Raw genomic sequence first — 7,133 nt, 5'->3', positions numbered from 1 at the left:
AACTACAATAGTTTATTTCATACTACACAGCAACGTTTCGGGAGATTTCCCCCATCTTCAGGCTGTTGTTACACAGTCATGCTGCAGCACAATTCTGACTATAAGACTGTGTAACAACAATATAAGACTGTATAACAACAGCCTGAAGATGGGGGAAATCTCCCGAAACGTTGCTGTGTAGTATGAAATAAACTATTGTAGTTTAATAAGGAAGAAATAGTATCATTCACTAAATCCAGATGGTTGTTGTCTTTTTTTTTTATTTCCCTGATGAAGACCTGAAAATTAGTTCGAAACGTCGGCATAAATAAATATCTTTTTGTTTATTTAAGTTGTTTCTTTGCTGACCGCACCACCCCGATCATCTTCTCCAATCAGTAATCTACGGTCAACTATCTACACCTCATTATAACTAATTATATAGCAACTTTTGTTAATTTATAAATACTTTTCGTGTTTATTGAGCACTAAAGATGGGTCCGGAAGACCCTGCAGATAAAAAACCTACCAACCTCAGTAATCACCAACTTCAATTAGACAAACTTACACAACAAATAAATAGCCCGAAACATTTTGAAATTCTCCAAAATTCCTTAAGCATTTTCGAGCCCCTTTTGTAGTAATAGTCGAAAAAGATGACAAAAATAAATCAGAATCTTTTCATGGTATGGAAATAGCTAAGATACTAGGACTAAGTAATTTAGAGGTAATTTATATTAGGAGGAAAAATAAAAACCAAATTGAAATTAACTTTAGAACGTATTTTAGTTCGCCAATCGATTTATACCTAATAGCATTCTTAAAACAAAAAACTTCAAAGCCTTCATTCCAAAATAGTACACAGTAAGATATGGAGTTATCAAAAGTATTCCTACCAATATCGATGAAAAAGAAATATTTGAAAATTTAGTTTGTAGAGAAAAAATAATTAGTGTACGTCGAAGGACTAAAGGTGAGGAGGTTATAAAAATTGCTACACTTTCTATACAAATAACTTTCCACTCACAGCGCGTACCAGAAAGTGTAAACCTTTACTTACCGCCACGTTAAGTTCAACCGTATGTCTTTAGGCCCTTATTTAGTGGAAACTGCTTAAATTACGAACATTTAAAGGAAAAAATACCAGGGGAAAAATAAATGTGGCAATTGTGGGGAAAATACTCAGGAAACAAATGTGTATGTTAAAACAATTTAATGTTTTCAATGTAAACTACAGTTACCTACAGATAAGACATGTCCAGAAAGAAAGCGACAAGAAAAAATAAAATAAATAATGGCAACACAACCCGTAAATAAGCCGCTAATTTCGTATCGCCTATAACAACATCAAATAGGTTTTCTCTCCTTGATTTTCCAGAACTACCACAGAGTTTTTTTTTTTTTGGTGTAATTAAGAAATATTTTATTTAATTTTTTTTGATCATTTAATTCAATTTATTATTATTGTTTATTTTTTTGTTGATAAAAATGTATTATATTTATTTGGATTTTTTAAATAATCTTATCTTTAAAATATAATAATATTTATTGTTAATTATATATTTTTTTTTTTTGATACTGGCTAGTAGTTTTGGTAAGTTCATTTTAAACCCCTACTGCCACCGCACTATATATTCCATATATAGATAAGTAAAAGTAAAAAGAGGTAATTAGCGGAATTTAGCCAATTCTATGTCTGTTTCTGTCTACAAAACTATTGAGTGAGGTTTCAGTAAATATGATATAATTTGTAAAAGGGAAATCAATTAAGTTTTGAAGTTAAAATAAAATAAATTTTTATCCAATTCAAGTCTCAAAACCATCTAGATTTCTTTATGAGTCCAACGTTTGTACCAATTCGGCCATCCTTAAAAACAATCTTAAATACAAATTTGCAACCACATTAATTTTAAAAACCTGTATGCAGGCTATTTTGCCCAGGTCAATAATTTCAGTCCCAAATTACCTTATTTTGTGAAATTTTCACGTTAACATTAAAAGTTTTAATCACAGTTAATTTACACTATTACACTTTATCAATATTGTGATAAAGTGTAATAGTGTATGATTGTCCTTGAGGATGTCCGAAGTAGCCAAAACATTGGACTTTTAAAGAAATATAGATTGTTTTGAGGCTTAAATTGGATACAATTTATTTTATATAAACAATTATAACCAGTGTAGAGAAAATGAAAAGATTGTATATGAAGTAAGCTTTAATGTTATATAGATAGCCTCACTATTAAAGTTTTTTTTTTATTTATATATTTATTGATATTTACAACTGTATAAAAAATACAACTAGTAAATTTGATCATAATGACATAATGATAATGATATGATACAGCATGTAGAGAAACTACCCAGTAGTAGAACCCTAAAAACATTTCTAGAGGAGAAGATCTCGAGGTCATATTCTTTTCCACTATTAAAGTAAATTTCTAAAGTAAACTCACCTTTCGAAGAACGATAACCTCTGGCCGAAAAGTTGTACAGAAATAAATGAACTTTAATGAAACACTGAGGATTTTTTTTCTCTTCACTTCAAACTATCAACTTTGAAAAATAGAAAAATACTAAACCCTTTTCCCACGCTTCACAAATTTAACGACCCACATTAAATATTTGCATGCCTCACAAATTTGATGGCTCCTTAAGTATATAACGGCCTTCCAATTGAAAACATTAAGATTCTCATCTTGCTCACTCTGGTAGATCAGTAACTACAGTACAGTAACCTCCTCACTTATGGATACAGTACTCAGGACCGAACTAGGATTTTCAATAAAATGGTATGATCTACTTGGTCAAATGCCTTTTTAAAATCAAAAGAAACCAGAATTGTTACTTGTCGTCTATCCATCGCGAATGGATTTAATGTCCTCAGTCAACCTTAATAATGCTGTTTGAGTACGATATATTTTTAGGAAGGGGAGTAATCAAAACCGTTTTCCGAAGTGATGGAAAATATGAAGTTTGTAAGAATAAATCGAAAAAAATCAAGAGAGTAGGAATTAAGTGTGGAAGGTATAGTTTAACGTATTTTAATAGTAGCTTATCAATCCCAGAAGAGTGCATATTAAATTTATGATAGGTTTTAAGAAATATATCCAAGCCGACTTGGGAGAAGAAAAAATCATCAGGACTGAACTCATTTCCAATGCGAAGCGTATCTGAAGATGGAGGGTTTACGAAAAATTGATTTAGTTCGGATCTCGTGACAGCTAATGCTAAAAATTCACAATTTTTAATTAGACCAAGAGCACGAATATTTTTCCAAAGGTTTTGTGGTTGCGTACACGAAGTCAAGTTATCCAAATAATATTTTCGTTTATTTTTTCGGATGAGTAAAGTCACTTTATTTCGATATAGTTTAAACTGTAACAGTGTTTGAGGATTATTCTAGATTTGATTACTTCTCTTAAGGCAATTTCTAATCTTAATGAGGTTCTTTTTATTTCTGGTGTGAGCCAGAGTGTGGGTTTTTGTTTAAAGATGATAGTGTTATAAGGGACATCCTTATCTAACAAAGAAAAACATTTCAAATTAACAATTTCAACCTGATTATCAATATTGCCTATTAACTAAGAGCATTGGGTTCATCGTTAAATTTATCTTGATTAAAATGTGATAAAGCACGAAAAGTAACTCTCTTAGATCTTTTAGCCTCCGAGACTCGACAGCAAAGAAAAATAGTATCGTAAGGAAACCGATAATCGTCCCGATGAGACGACTATATTCAAAATTTTCAAAGTTAGCTGTGTATATTCTCATGATAATAATAAGAACTCTGTACTAGTAGGATTAGTTACCTCTACGTTTGACAACAAACCAATTCCTATATATATCAGATGATTGTAATAATAAAGCCAGTTGTTAAGTATCCTTGTGTCGTTACTCTGCCCGAACCCTCTTTTATTTTAAGGTAATCTTTCAGTCTAATCATAAGTGGTGCCGAAACTCGGGACCTTTAGATTCCGAATTTTCGTCACGCAATTAGTAATATTGTGAGTCCAATAACGATATCAACAGAAATTTTTGAACCAATAAGTGAGTTATAGACCATAACCTAAGATGGTGGAAACGGCAGAAGAGTTATAGCAACTCGAGCACCAGCTCAGTCTACAGTGGAGCGGCAGAAACTAGAGGCTCAGCTTTCTAAGGCCACTGAGAACACTCAAGTCGAATTGCTAAAGATAAGAACGCAGAACTCTGCGTTCATCCATGAAGTGATCAGCCAGTTGGATCCGTTCACTGGGATAGTAGGCGACCTGGAACATTTCCTCAAAGGCGGTGATCAGATCAAGAGTTTAATCGCCACCAGACAAGGAACAGGCGAGCTGTTAGAATCAGACGTAAAGCTACTCGAGGCCTTCCTGGTCGGTCGTATCTCGAGACGAGTTCTGACTGCGGTACAGGGCGACCTGACGTTACCTTAGGACACGTTAAAGGTCCGTCTCAAGAAATTGTACGGTGGCGGAGGATGTACTCCGGAGGAGGACGTTTTTATTTATTTAAGGAACGGCGAGCCCAGGGTCAGTTGGAGGCGAGTCCGCAGAAAAAGTGCTGGTCCTTTATAACCGGCTGACGGAGAAAATGATGGAGACGTGTGGAGAGGCAGAGGGATCACAGAAGATGGAGTTCTTGAAAGGGGTGCTGAAGGCCCAACTTAACCATAATTTGGACCGTCCCGGATCGCTGCCCAGAGACCGGGATTTTATCGACTGCGCCCATGATCTTGTGGACGCGAGGGAACGTAGGGAAGCCCGCTCCGAGAAATCCCAAGCAGAGTGGACAGAAGTGAGGTCGCCACGAAGACAGCAGGGAAGTTCCGCCAGACGGACCACCCACAATAGGGGCGGCTTTGAAAAGAGGCCAAGTAGAGGACCAGAGGAAAGGAGGTAGCAATCGGACCGGCGCTGCTACGAATGTAACAAAACCGGACACGTAGCCACGCAATGCAAATATACAAGATGCTACGAGTGTGGTAGACAGGGGCATGTAGCACGTGAATGCCCGAGACGTAACCCCCGGCATAATAGGAGAGAACCTCCACCGGAACTTATGGAAGTAAATAACCAGGACTGGAACAGCAGGCGGACCGAAAAGAGGAGCGGAAAGGAATCCACCAGTGACGAATCATCAGGCGAGGAGAGCGTCCGTTCTGAGCGCAGCCGCCCGGCTTCGAGACGCCATATGGTAAGAGGAGGGAACCCCTGGGTGGGAAGATCATCCGGAGCCGAGGTGGTAGCAGGTCGCGACCTTTAAAACTGCGGACGCGGTAACGGGTGGGGCAACCGGCGGGGCGAGTTAATAATTTGTAATAGCGTACTGGGTAGTCGCGTTACAAGGTGGCCCGTGGCGAGTTCGGAGAAATCAGAGGTGAGATTCCTGATAGATACAGGGAGTACCAACTCATTTGTTAGTCGAAGAGGGGCGGAGAAGTGCTAGACATTGGGAAAAACGAGTCAACCTGGGAGAGTTGGCAGGTTCGGATACAGAAGTTATTATCCATGTTATCGAAGAGTTAATGGCAGCGCATCAGATGGGAACGCAACACCAACACCAACTTCCGGAAATTGATAAAATAATAAATGATAAATGGTTTCAAATCGTTATAAAATCCAAGCAGGCCGCCGGAACGGAAACAAGGGCGAGTGTTTACGAGGGCTTATCAACTATATTGATCCGCAAACCCGCTACAATAGAGGAGAAAAAACTGGAGCGTATATTAATGGAATTCGCGAAAACTGGTCGCAGTTACTACGTGCATGTGGGAAATAGAGTAATAGGGGACAAACTCAAAAGACTGTGGAGACAGGAGCGAGTAGGCGTGGGTTATCCTTTAAACAGATGTCTACAACAGGTAGAAACGATCGCTGATCCGGAGGCGCAACGTAAACTCGTCGCCGACCACCACGCGAGCAAAGCGAATCACAGGGGTATAGAGGAAACATTACGCGCTCTGAAACGGCTATACTTATGGAAATCCATGAGGCGCACCGTGGGTTATTGTATCGTGGCATGCGTCATATGTCAACAGGCCAAGTACGATCGCCGACTCCCAGTAGCCGAACAGGTAACCACACCCACTCGAACCCTTACAATCGGTCCAGATGGACATTTACTCAAACGTGAAACAGTCGTGGCTAACAGGGGTCGACCCATTCAGTAAAATTGCGATGGTCTACCCTATCGAAGCGAAGACCCCCGGGGCGGTATGGGAGGGGATCCAGCGCAACCTATGGGGTACCGGACGAATTCACATCGGATTGTGGTAGAGAATTCGATAATGCTCTAATTCGCAGTGAGAGCAAAATGTTGGGGATTACCTGGCGACTAACACTCCCCATCACATCAAGGGCAGGGGCACGGTTGAACGATTGCACAACACGCTAGGGGAACATCTTCGGTTGCTCAAGTTAGGGCGAAATCTCGAGCCATACTAAGCCATGCCACGCGCAGTTATAGCGTATAACAACATTATACACGCGGCTACGGGGTTATCACCCGTGAAGATAGTGTTCGGACAAAGGCGTCGCGATAGGGGAGACCTAATTACAATCAACAACAACGACCTCAGAGCGAAACTTTATCAAAAAAGGGAGTAGCGCCAAGAGACATGGGCAAAGGTACGAGAGAGGTTGATACGCGAGAAACAAATCAGAGTTATGAAAGCTAATGACCGCCCCACAGTCTGTAAAACGGGTCCGCTAGCATTGGGTACAATTGTATATCGTCGATTGAGAACCGCCCGCAATAAAACGGCAGCGCGTTACGAGGGCCCCTATCGGATCATTACCATTAGGGAACATAACCTATTTACGATAAGAGACGTAAATCACCCGTTTAGGTCCCGCACAGTTCATCTTGAAGAATGGACGACGGCGCTCAGCCTGGACCATCAAGAGAGTGATTTTTTTTTTTTGCCTTTTGTTTTGTTTTTCGATTTCAGTGAATGTATCATTTCAGATTATATTTAATGTAGTAGTGCTCTACAATGAATACTCATGTGTTAGTTCATGGTTTCAGTGTTATGGAAATACATATTTTTTTAATGTTAAGCATAGCTCAGAGGAATAAGAGCAAGTATATGTATATAGATTCTTTCTCTCTTTGTAAGATGTTTAGTTTTATTAATTTTTTTTTATTTT

General features: G+C 38.7%; 1 protein-coding gene across 1 annotated transcript in view; it reads right to left on the bottom strand.

The window, feature by feature from the left end:
* Nucleotides 1-2,578, bottom strand: part of LOC106681443 (venom serine protease) — a 47,167-nt gene extending 44,589 nt beyond the window's left edge. The window contains exon 1 of the mRNA XM_067048946.1: nt 2,436-2,578. The gene's annotated coding sequence lies outside the window, so the exon portion shown is untranslated. The remainder of the gene's footprint in view (nt 1-2,435) is intronic.
* Nucleotides 2,579-7,133: the final 4,555 nt, after the last annotated feature.

The sequence above is a fragment of the Halyomorpha halys genome, unplaced genomic scaffold (assembly GCF_000696795.3).
Source record: "Halyomorpha halys isolate HHAL.00 unplaced genomic scaffold, Hhal_1.1 Scaffold338.1, whole genome shotgun sequence".
Taxonomy (NCBI): Eukaryota; Metazoa; Arthropoda; class Insecta; order Hemiptera; family Pentatomidae; genus Halyomorpha; species Halyomorpha halys.
Note: the sequence above shows the minus strand (reverse complement) of the source record. Positions and strands in the feature narration are given on the sequence as shown.